Source organism: Wolffia australiana, chromosome 1 (assembly GCF_029677425.1).
Source record: "Wolffia australiana isolate 7733 chromosome 1, ASM2967742v1".
In the NCBI taxonomy this organism is placed as follows: domain Eukaryota; kingdom Viridiplantae; phylum Streptophyta; class Magnoliopsida; order Alismatales; family Araceae; genus Wolffia; species Wolffia australiana.
The window spans coordinates 7,267,173-7,279,247 of NC_135835.1; positions in this window are offsets into that span (position 1 = coordinate 7,267,173).

Below are 12,075 nucleotides of genomic sequence, written 5' to 3' on the forward strand. Positions count from 1 at the left end.
AAAGATAAAATAAACATATTTTTCAAGATTTTATAATTGACAAATTAATCCAAGTCCAACTCAGAGAAATAAAGTAATGATAATAATCATAACAAATTGTGTTTGCATCTAAGACAATATTTTACCATTGTTGAAGATGGTGAAATCCAAGACATTGTAACTGAAAAATGCAAATTTTTCCATTGAAGAATCAATAGACTTTATAAAGAAAGAATTGATTTTCCTGCAAAAGGTAAAATGATTTATTCATTATACAGCGTGCCTTGGTCACAATATTTTAGTTTGAGATGACATAAAATCATATATTAGCATTTATGCTTTTATGTCATCTCAAACTAAATGATGGATATTATGGTGATCTGCATAAATTAGAGCTAAATTGATGCAGGATGACTAGAGGAGACGGACTGGTTGACGATGGATGTAGGATACTGCGATGACTAGGGAATGGGTAAGATAAAACCAGACCACAAATCACACGGTTGATTCTGAAGAATTAAATCCGATGAAATAGTGATGGTGCAACCCCTTTCCTCGTCGAGGGCGGGAGTACTGTCTTCAACCACCGCGGTGATGCTAAGCACCAAAATCAATAAATTCGAATGGTCGCCGGCTGGAAGATTCAAAAACCCTATTCAACTAGTCGCTTGAAAATTCAAAATCCAATTCAAATCCGCGGCGGTGGATAAACTCTCGAGGAACAATGGATGAAGAACAATGGACACCAAAGAGTTTAGGAATACCTCAGCACCAGATAGTGCATGACGATGTTGGGAGGAATTCTCGAAGTATCGCTGACGAGCTCAAAAAAGAGATGATCCGTCGATGGAGCGAGCATGACGTCGACGGGGTGAGATAGATGCAGTCGGATACAGGCAGTTGTGTGTGCGAGCGGTAAAGGGCGCGGGCGCGGACGGTAGAGGGTAGTGAGGCGAACACAAGGATGAGGATGGCAGAGTGGGCAACGATGGCAGAGTGGGCAGAATGGCCTGCGTGGGTGGCCTGCGTGAGTGGCCTGCTTGGGCGGCCGTCATGGGCGGCCTACGTGGGCGATGCTTGCGCGGGCCGCCTGTAGGGGTGGTGCCTGTGCAGGCGGGCGGCGTGGCGGCCTGCGCAGGCAGTGCCTATGCATGTGGCCGGCGTAGCAGCCTCCGCGGGCAGTGTCTATGCGGGCGACCAGCGTGGCGGCCTGCGCGGGCGGTGCTTGTGCGGGCGGCCTGCGCGGGTGGTGCATGTGCGGGCGGTCGGTGTGGCGGCCTGCGCGGGTGGTGCATGTGCGGGCAGCCTGCATGGCAGCCTACGCGGGCGGTGCCTGTGCGGGCAGCCAGTCGTGGCGGCCTGCGCACGCGGTGCCTGTGCGGGCGGCCGGCGTGCTGGCTTGTGGGGCGGCTGCCGCAGGTGGCCGCGGGCGGCTTGCGTGGGCGGTGGTTTGCGCGGGCGGTTGGGGGGGCGGCCTGCGCGGGAGACCGGCGCGGGTGAATGATCCTAGAGCAACGAACAAGGGACTTCTCTGACGGCGGCGGCAGCGACGGTCCAAGAAGCGAGAGGGCTAGGGCAAATCTTCCAAGAAGAAAACTTCAATTCTTGAAAATAAATTCACCAAGTGTATCGTGCAACATTGGCCTACATATAGGCCTTGGAGGAAAGAGAAAATACGAGAAATAAAATAAAATAGATGACGTGTTATCGTGTCTCGTCAAAGGGCAGTTCTGGATCTGGCGTTGATGACGTGTCATGATGCGTGAAGTGTCGTGTGTAAGTGGAGACGCATCAGATGCTGGTGTGTTGACTTGTTCGTTTTCGGGGCGGTTCTGCAGTTGATGTTGGCGACGAGTCATGATGCGGGGTGTCGCTGGTGACGGTGGAGGCACGTCCAAATGTGGTGCGTTGACATCGCCACCATAAATGCAGCTTTTATTTCATAAAATCCATGAATTTAATTTTTCATTTTTTCTTGGTTCTTGGAGTGAAACTTAAAAGAAACATTAAGCTAAGTTATCCATATTTTTTATTTTTCAAAAATTTATACATTATTTAGATGGGTTTTGAGTGGAAAAAGTCATGATTACTTATGGATTTTTTTATTTTATACAACATATAGATGACTAGAAGAATATATAAATTTGTTACTAGAGCTTTTACGGTGATTCAGATTTTGAATGGTTTATTCTACTATAATAAACATTTTGCCGCATGAAATCTATGTATTTACCCATAATTTTGCATATTTTGAGGTGAAATTTAAAAAATATGCATTAAAATATAGTTTCTATTTCTAAACTTTTCAGAGTGTTTAGGGAAAAAATTAGACAGGCTTTAGAGCAGTAAAAGTTACATTGAATCTTGAGATCAGATACAAAATGGTTTGAGCATTCAAAATCAAAATAAATCTTATACTGAATTTTGCATGATATCTTCCATAAATTTATTTTTGACATGCTATTATTTATTATATTTAGTATCTACTCCTTGTTGGCGGTATAATAGTGATCCTATTCCTACCTTATAACGGATGACTTCCTTAAATGATCAACTTTGATCACTTGGTAAAGTTCTGAACTCTTCCTTATCTCTATAGCCATCATGGAATTTTGAGAATTTTTAATATTTGTTCATACATCATTGATCCATTGCGATGCAATTTATTCACCATGTCTCATTAACTGGGCATTGTGTGGTCCAGACCTTGAAGACTAGATGGTGAAGCCTTGTCCATCATGGAGTGTCCTCACAGGAATACTACACTACCAGTAAATTACTATACTAGTAATTAGAACAACCTTAGTCTCATCCTAGCTGCCACTCTGATGGTTTGATTCCTGATTAATGTATTTTATCTGATGCTTGGATTAAACATTAATATTGACAAAAAAAATAAATGAAAATTCCCGACAATGGTAAGTCAAGGTTTCTTCACAGATTTTTTTGGCTTTAAAGGATTTTTTATGAGATTATTTTAAGGTTGAAAGTTTTGAAAAGGGATAGAGATGAGAAACAAATAAAAAAATGACTTAAATTTGAGAGCAAGGTCTTTCAGTTGCCTACAAGTTGGAAACCTCAGTATGACAAAAATGTAGGAAATGAGGTTTGATATAGTAATATAATATTTCACTAGTTATTTTTATTCTAAATACGTTGAGAAATTAAGTATTGATCGCTGACTAATCAGGTTACCCTTTCGAACACTCCAATCTTTTTAGAGTTGTGGCATATGATGAATTCCAAATGGTAGATCCCTTTCTTCTGACATTATTATCTTCATGATTTGTTAATCAATTCATGTTATCTTACATCCAATGAGTCTCAACTTTCCATCAAGTACAACAAAATGCTGTAGAACGCCATAGATTTTCATGTTCTATTATTTTTTCAGAGTTTATCACTGAGATACAGAAAATTTTGAGGTACATTCATATATATATAGGTAGATGACTGGTTGTCTAATCTTAATTGTAAAATTGAGACTACTTGTGTTCTTGAATCACTAAGTAATGATACAGGCTTATAATCTTTCAAAGTGAATCCCATATTTAATTTAATCTGTGTTGAATCAGTTTGAACCGACTCACAATAGCCAATTTTATGTAATATAGCTCAATCTCTATGGCCACAATCATAACTAGTTTACCAATTTTCTTGCTCTTATAACCTTCAAGAGCTTTGACTGAGTAACACAACCTGCTCCACAAAAGTGGGCCACTAAACCCCTCTCTACCGACCCAGTGGCACATTCCCATGACCAATTAGCCTGCTCCCATAATCCGTGACCCGACTTCTTATTCTATTAGATCTTATAGATTTGAATACCTGAAAGAAATTAGAAGTTGTACTTGAATGTTATCTTAGATATAGAACAGAGGCAACAAGAAAGGGGTACCATTTTAAGACAAAACACATTTTCATAATCTTTGTGAATAGCTTTAGAAATTGAAAGAAATCTTTGAAAAAAATTAAAAATATCGAAATGAGTGATGTCTTATTCTAAATAAATCATAACATCTCAATTCTTCTATCACATTTGAAAAGTTTGTGTAAGGAGAAAATCATAATTTTATATCTCGATAGATGCAATACTCATTATTTTTATAGAGGTTAAAAAGAGAAAGAAGGTAAATAGATGGAAAATAAGGTGAGGAGGAGGAAGATGAAAAGTCAGAGGAGAAGAAAGGGGAAGCTGTAGGAGCAGAAGAAGCAGACCAAGATAGGGAGATAGAGAGACATCCATGTGGATTGGGCCCTTCATATTCTCTCTCAAGATAGACAACTGACATCTTACATGGCAGCTTAATGCTCAAATTTTTAATAGGATGCTCCTCAGATATTATTTGTCGAGATATCCACCAACACATTTGTAAATTAATCACAAGGATTCAAGATGACCCCTTGAAGTACCATATCATGAATGAAGTGATGTTAAATTTTGATGTGCTTTGTTTATTGGTAAAAGTAGAGATTAATGATAAGAAAGATTACAACCTGATTGACATAGGTAATGGGCATTGGATATTGGGTTCTGGTGCCTTCATTGAATGATAGAAAAAAATTTTCTATGCAAGTGAAGTATTGATCAATTACAGCTCGATCTCCAAAATATAATACATTACATGTGATGGAAATAATGTTGTCGGCAAGCCAATCAAACATTCCATTTCTCATTCCATGTTCATTACTAAAACATATTCATTGTAGTGCATGGGTGATGCTTATAATGAATTCCATGTATACATGATCGAACCTAGTGAATTATGATATGCTCATAATATAGAGATCACTAATCTTTAAGCGTGTGTTCTAAATATTCATATTCGAAGGGTACTCGATAAGGATATCGAAGTATCCGGATCAAATACCACTATCTAGCCTCACTCATATGATGAGTATGGCCGTTCCCATAGCCATTAGTGTGGAGACATTGAGGATAGATAGTGGGTCCTCTTTAGTGGAAAGAGTTCACTGAATTGATTCGTACGAGCCCCTAAATGATATTACACCAGACTGTCAATCAGGTTGATTCTTGTCCCGGTAGTGTAAGTGGTCCTTAAACTTGAGACACCAAAGTCATCTTGTGGACATACAGTTGTACTTTGACTAAGATATACGAGACTCCAATCATGGGAATCTAAATAGTCTTAGTTAGGGTGCATTAAGAAGTTTGTGAAGATGATTGAGTGGTTAAGATGGGATCGTCTACCCTCAGTACAAGAGGTGACAGCTCAAGGAAGATGACGCAAGTTCTTATCTGAGGCAATGAACTATCAAAGAAGAGTTCTCCGATGATTTTCAAAAGCATCAATACTAACTCGAATGACTGATTAGGGTTGACAGTTGACCAAACCATAAGTTGTCCTTAAAGCGTCAAGTGGACGAGGGACTATATGTACACGATAACTGATGATGAACAGGTTCCATGAGTGAGTTGATACTCACTCCTTTTTATCTTCTAGAGCACGACGTGTAGCTTAGCACCCACGTGTTGGAGACTTGACCTATCAATTGAATTAAATCAATCCGAACACTAAAGGTTATTGAGCCATTGGAGTTGTTAGCTAGACTTATACATGGGCCATGGGCTCACCCATGGGCTGTCAAAAATTGCATAAAGAAAACCAGCCTTCAACCTTATAAGAATTTCATTTTTAACCACTTTTAGCATATGAGGATTTAGGCGCCTTTGGACCTCTTTAGATGGTTTGATGTTTTCCTTAATAAAAATTCTATGCTCACAGACTTCTGTAGCAATGACATGGATATCATCAATCCTAAAGCTGATTTATGCAAAGATAAAACTTTTAACAATGCATCTTCTTGATTAGGAGATAAGTGAGAAGAAATAATAATTGGATAAGTTTTATGAGGTCCTAAAAATGCATATCTGAGAGAGCTAGGTAGAGATTTGAGTTCTAATTCAGCAGTACAAATATTAGGTGGAACATCAACATCTAGGTCATGTGATTCCTTCTTATCTTCATAAGGAACAATTGAGTTCAAAGAGATGCATGCAGCTCTGATTCTTTTTCATCAACAAGACACACACACATGCATCCTCACCCAAATTTTCAGAGAATTTTAGAAGCTTAAAAATCTGCATTTCTATCTTCTCTTGGTCAACTTTGAGTTCAATTGTCCCCTTACCTCAATAAGCGGTCGCTTGGCCTGTTGCTAAGAAAGGTCTACAAAGGATTATGGGTGCATGGCTCAAATTTTATGGAACCTTCATTGCTGCTACAATCAAGTCAACAGGAAATTAACAATTCTCTACTTGCACAATCACATCCTCTAGCTTCCCATATGGTTGTCTAATTGATCCATTAGCTAGAAGAAATTCTATCGAAATTGAATCTAATTCTCCAAATGTAAACTTATCATAAATTGCTTTTGGCATAATATTCACACTTGCACCCGTGTCCAAAAGTGATCTAATAAATATCATTCCTCCAATCTCACATTTAATCGATGGAGAACATTGGTCCCTTTTCTTCCTAGGAATCTGATTTAATAGAATATAACTAATGCTTTCCAATAATTTAAGCCTCTTTTGATTTCTAGATGGAGTAGAAAGATTCTTCAAAAACTTTGAATACGAAGGAAACTTTTGAATTACATCTGCCAAAGGAATTGTGATAGTGGCTTCCTTAACATTTTTAAGCGAGTGTCTATCATTAGGAGGAACTTTGTTGGGTTTTAAGGCTTGGGGGAAAGGAATAGGGGGTACATAATCTTTTGGGCTAGGTTCTAGTGATGTCTTTTTTTCTAGGGATTCCTCAATATCTTCTCTCAAATCGTGAACACATCTATCTTCCTTCTGCACATCAGGTTCTTCACAAGGTTTTTTCTCATATGAATCAGCTAATTCTTTCCCATTCCTTAATCTAGAAATTGCACTTAGATGGGCATGTTCATGATAGGATTCATGAGATTCAAAAGCTTCATTACCTGGAGCATGTTCTGAATCATCAAAATCATGATCAATAAAAGAAATATTTTTAGGATTAACACTGGGTTGGGTCGGAAGTCGACCTGAATTTTGGCTAGTGGTGCCAAAATCATCCATTTTACCTTTATTCTTGTCTCCTCTAAAGTTCTCTTGAGAATTTGGCCCTCCTTGTCCAATATTCTTCCTCTCTAAATCCTCCATTCTGGCATCATTCTTCTTTGATTCTCCAAGAATTCTTCTTGCTTCAGCATCATCTGCTTCAACATATCCATCATGGAGTTAGAAGATGTATCTTGAGAATTTGAAACAAAATTGGGATGAGGGTTAGAAGCAATATTCTGATAATTTTTGTTGTTTTGCTGATGATATGGACATGGCTGGAAGATTTTTTTTCTTTCTCTAATCCATCCTTGATTTTCATAATTTCCCCTCTGATTCCAAGCTTCTTGCATATGGTTATTTCCTTCATATGCATTCACCTGTTCAAGAGTAGGACAAATTTCATTAGTGCGATCAAAACTCTAACAAATGGAACAAAGAGAAGAAGGATGTTTAGGAAAAGTAGAAGGGGAAAATAAGGTTTGAGAGGAGTCCATCAGCTTCTTCATGTTCAGTGTAAGCTCCTCAACAGCCTAACCCACCTTGCATAAGTCCCTCTCCACCTTATCTTTCGACATATCGAGTTTTACTGTACTAACATTAATAAACCCTCCACGTTTTGGTCCTAAAATTCTCCCATTGTGACTCAAGCCCTGATAATATGCACACCTATTTGCCAATTTCTCAATAATACTTGTGGCTTCATCCATTGTTTTATCTATAAAAGTACCACAACCAGCACTATCTACTTTACCTCTATCATCGTCATTCAACCCATCATAAAAAAATCCCAATCAGGGAGACCATGGCGAGAGCATTTTCTAGTCGGATCTTTCAGTCTTTCCCATGCTTCACTAAAAGAATCAGTTCCCTCTATAAAATTTCTAATTGCTTTTCTATGGGTATTAGTCCTTCCAACTGAATAATTTTTTTGAAAAAACGTCTCTCCATCTTACTCCAACTCTGAAATTTTTATCCACAGTTTTGAACCAATATTTTGCCATACTCTTAAAGAGTATGAGGGAACATTCTCATTTTCAAAGCATCTGAAGTGACTCCAGCAATAAGAATCACATTTCTCCACAAATTCATATAATTACCCAAAGGTACCTTCATTCAATTTTCCATAAAATGATGAGAAGATTTGATGAAAAATGAGGGTCTATGATGGATGACCATGGCGACAACACCGACACAGGACGAGTCCAACTGCACAGAGCTGCTCCTCCCAATGCTCGCAACCCCGACTTTAAGTATTCGGTTTAAAATCGTTCGTAAGTTTCCCATATTATTTGGTTGTATTTTTAATTTCGTTTGACAACATGACTAGGCCATTACGTGTTGGGCCTCCTCTGTTAATCTCTCTTGCTTTGCTGTAATGCTTGTCTTGTGGGGACTTTGTCTCGCGACGGTTTCTTCCCCTAGGGTTGTCCACTTGGCACTCATCCTCCCTATATAAGGGGATGGCATGCCCAAGTGAGGTAGGATTTTGAAAATTTGAGGTTTGAACTTTTTTTCTCTTTTTGGCTTTAGAAAGAGTAGATAGCAGTTAGATCTATAGAGAGAGCGGAGAATGTGAGTCTTGTCGTCGTCTACGCTGCCCATGTCGAGACCACTCCGTGGATCACCTCGCCGCCAACTGGACTTCTCCATGCCCATTTTCTTGAAATCTTTGAAGAATGGGATTCTTGGATTGTTATCTCGCCCAAGATCTTCAAGAATCGACCATCCTGGCCGTATCTTGAAGGGTTTTGGTCGTCGCCCGCTGCTGTCACTGCCTTCGCCAACAGCAATGATTATTGTCGTAAAGATCGCCAACACTGCCAATGACGTCACTGCCATCACTGTTTCAGCTCCTGCCATGTGCTCGCGCCCACCAGTGCGCCCGCGCCCTACCGCGCACGTGTGCCCTATTGATGTGCCAGCATCCTGCCTGCGCATTCGCCCTCAGCCCGCGCCTCTGCGCCCCTGCTGCGTTACCCTGCCTGGTGTCAGCGTGCTCCGCCTGCCCTCTCCATGCACCTGTGCGTTGCCGCACGCTTGCACACGTCTGTGCGCTCGCGTCCTACCCGCGGGCCGCGGTCTGCCCACTGGCCGCGCTCTGCCCGTGTGCCGAATCCCTACTGCGCCCCCTTGCCTGGTGCCCGCGCGCCTTGCCGCTTGTCTGCGCACCCGCACCCCGTCTGCGCGCCCGCGCCCTATTCGCGCTCCGCGTTGTGCCCGCGCACCCACGCCCTACTGCACAACCCCGCTTGGCGCTCGAGCGCTCCCCTTCCTTGTCTACGCGCAAGCATCCTGCCCGCAAATACGTGCTTTGCCAGTGCGCCCACGCTTGCGTCAAGCTTCTCAATTACTCCGGATGACATCAACCACAAAGTTATTGAGGGAACACGACACATGAATTTGACGTTCGCCAGGTTCCTCCTAATCTTCCCCTTTACATATCAGTATTATTACTTCTTGTAGTGCCATCTTCCCCTATCACTTGTATTGCTGTGGTTGAATAAGATACGAATCTAATAGGATAGCCACTTGTGTCGAGGGGTAGGATATCCTTTGAGTTAGAAGACTAGATTCCTGATATAAAGTGTGAACATTCTTGAGCCGTAAAATGCTCCTTTCGTCTTAGGTATTCTTGTGATTTCGAGGGTCATTGGGAGTCTATCGTGATTATCTTATTCTTTCAAGAATTTGCTGGATTGTTCACTTAGTCAACTGCATCTCTTATTGCTCATCAACGAGTTTTCTTTAATATACTTGCATGCATGGCCTCTAGCTGATTAAGGAATTCTCATTATATTGTGTTGTGATACGAGTTGTCGATCCTGGCACTCTCGTATAACATCATATCGGTATTAGAGCCGGTCGTGTAAGCTCTTGCTTAACATGGTTGGCAGTATATCAACCCGCATCCTCTTTGCAATTGCTTCATATCATATTTTGAAATTTATTCGCACCCCGGGAGAATTGATGGCGAGGACACCAACACATCACCGTCGAACACGTCACCACGGTCAACCGGAGTCAACATGCCGGCTATGGACCCGACGGCGAATTCAACCGAAGTCAACCTGCCATGGTCAACCAAAGTCAACACCAAAGTCAACACGCCGCAACCGTCGACAAGCACGTCTCCACCCGTGTACGTCCCTACACGCGTCATGACACGACGCCAGAGGCAGATCCACAACTGCCCTTTGGTGTGACACGGCGCACATCTTTAATTTCTCGTCTCTAATTTCTCATCATTTTCTCTTTCCTCCAAGGCCTATATATAGGCCATTGTTTTCAAGAAACACTTAGGCAGTCATAATTTTAAGAATTGAGTTTTGTTTAACTCTTCTTGGAGGACTGCCCAGCCTCCTCTATCCCTCTTAACCCTAGCCGTCGTTGCCGCCGCCGCGCGCTTGTCGTCGGCCTATCACCTCACTTCCATCCTCTTCGCTTTTCTCTCTCTCTCTCTCTCCCTCTCTCTCTCTCACCTTCCCAGGGTAGCAACCCCAGGCCGCCTAGGGCATTCGCCCAGGCCGCCCAAGGCTGCACCCTAGGCCGCCCAAGGCTGCACCCTAAGCCGCCTAGGGCACCCCGCCCCAGGCCGCCCAAGGCTGCACCCCAGGCCACCCAGGGCATCCCGTCCCAGGCCGCCCAGGGCACCCCGCCCCAGGCCTCCCAAGGCTGCATGATAATTGAGATTTTGGGGTAATTAGTGATGAGTTAACTTCACTAATTAGTGTCGTTGGTTTATCCGAATTAAAACAACAAAAAATTATAATAACCTTACTAGCGTAGGGAGAGTAAGGGTCGATCCACAGGGAGCAAGGGTTTTTTTCTTAGGAATTTGTGCTTTAGTTATGTATTTTTTAATAATTTTAGAGGTAGGTTTACTACATATGAAGATAAATAACTAATGAAATAAAAATATATAACAAAGAAAAATAAAATGTTATTATAATATTATAATAATATTAATAGGCAGAAAATATTTTTTTTTGTATTTTTAGGAGTATTTGAAAGCTAAAACAAAATAGGAAATGAAACAGTTTGGCGCTCTGGACTTAGTCAAAATTTGGCTAAGTCCGGATTCCAAATGGCGAAGGTGCCTTGGTGGAGGAGAGAGAAAACATGGACTGTACTAAAATCACTCTAGAATGAGTTCTAGAACGAATTTTAGAGCGTGGTTGGATGCACTGGAACCGTCTGGATATTGGCTAGCTGATTTAAGACTAATCAAAAGACAAAAAACGAACAGAAAATAATGAAAAAGGAGAAATAAGAAGGTAACCTCTTTGTCACACCCGCTAAGGTCCAAGGGACTTCTTCTTCTCCTTTCCACCAGCTTCTTCAGCCCTGGATGCTTCCTGCTCAGCATGGCACTCACTGAGGTGAATGGATCTATGACTCAATTGCACTTAGGCCACCAAACATTACTTTGGATTGAATCACAAGATGAATTTTACAATAGGGTGAAGGGGTTTATATAGGGAGAGAGAGCAAAGGAGAGCCATTGGATTTTTAATACAATGGATGGCCAGATCTTCTTTTCAGGGTCATGATCCACGTCCATTATGGTCCTCCAATCAGCATTGAGACCTTTGAAATACCCCCTGGACGTTCAAGGCTTCTTTCCTTAATTAGCATTAAAGGTGCTATCTTTAAGTCTCCACCCTTGGATGTTTTGTGGATTGAATGGCTGGATCTTCTTCTCTGGCTTGGATCCACGTCCAAGGTTGTCCTCCAATCATCATTTAAGCCCCTGAAATATTCATAAATAATCATGACTGGACCTTCCCCTTGCCCTCCTTTCTTTGGCCCAACATGCCTCTCATAGTGGGCTTAGTGGAGCTTCCTTAGTGGGCCTTTAGACTAGAGCCAACTGTCTTGCTTTGGGCCTTCTTTCTTGGCCCAGGGTTGTGGCTGAGCCTTCTCCTCAGGTCCAAATAGCTTCCTCTTCATTTAATTATTCCCTTTATTCATGAAAGTTTCACCTAATTCCTGCATCTTCCACATAAACTAAGAAGAGAGTGAGATTCATTCCACTTAAC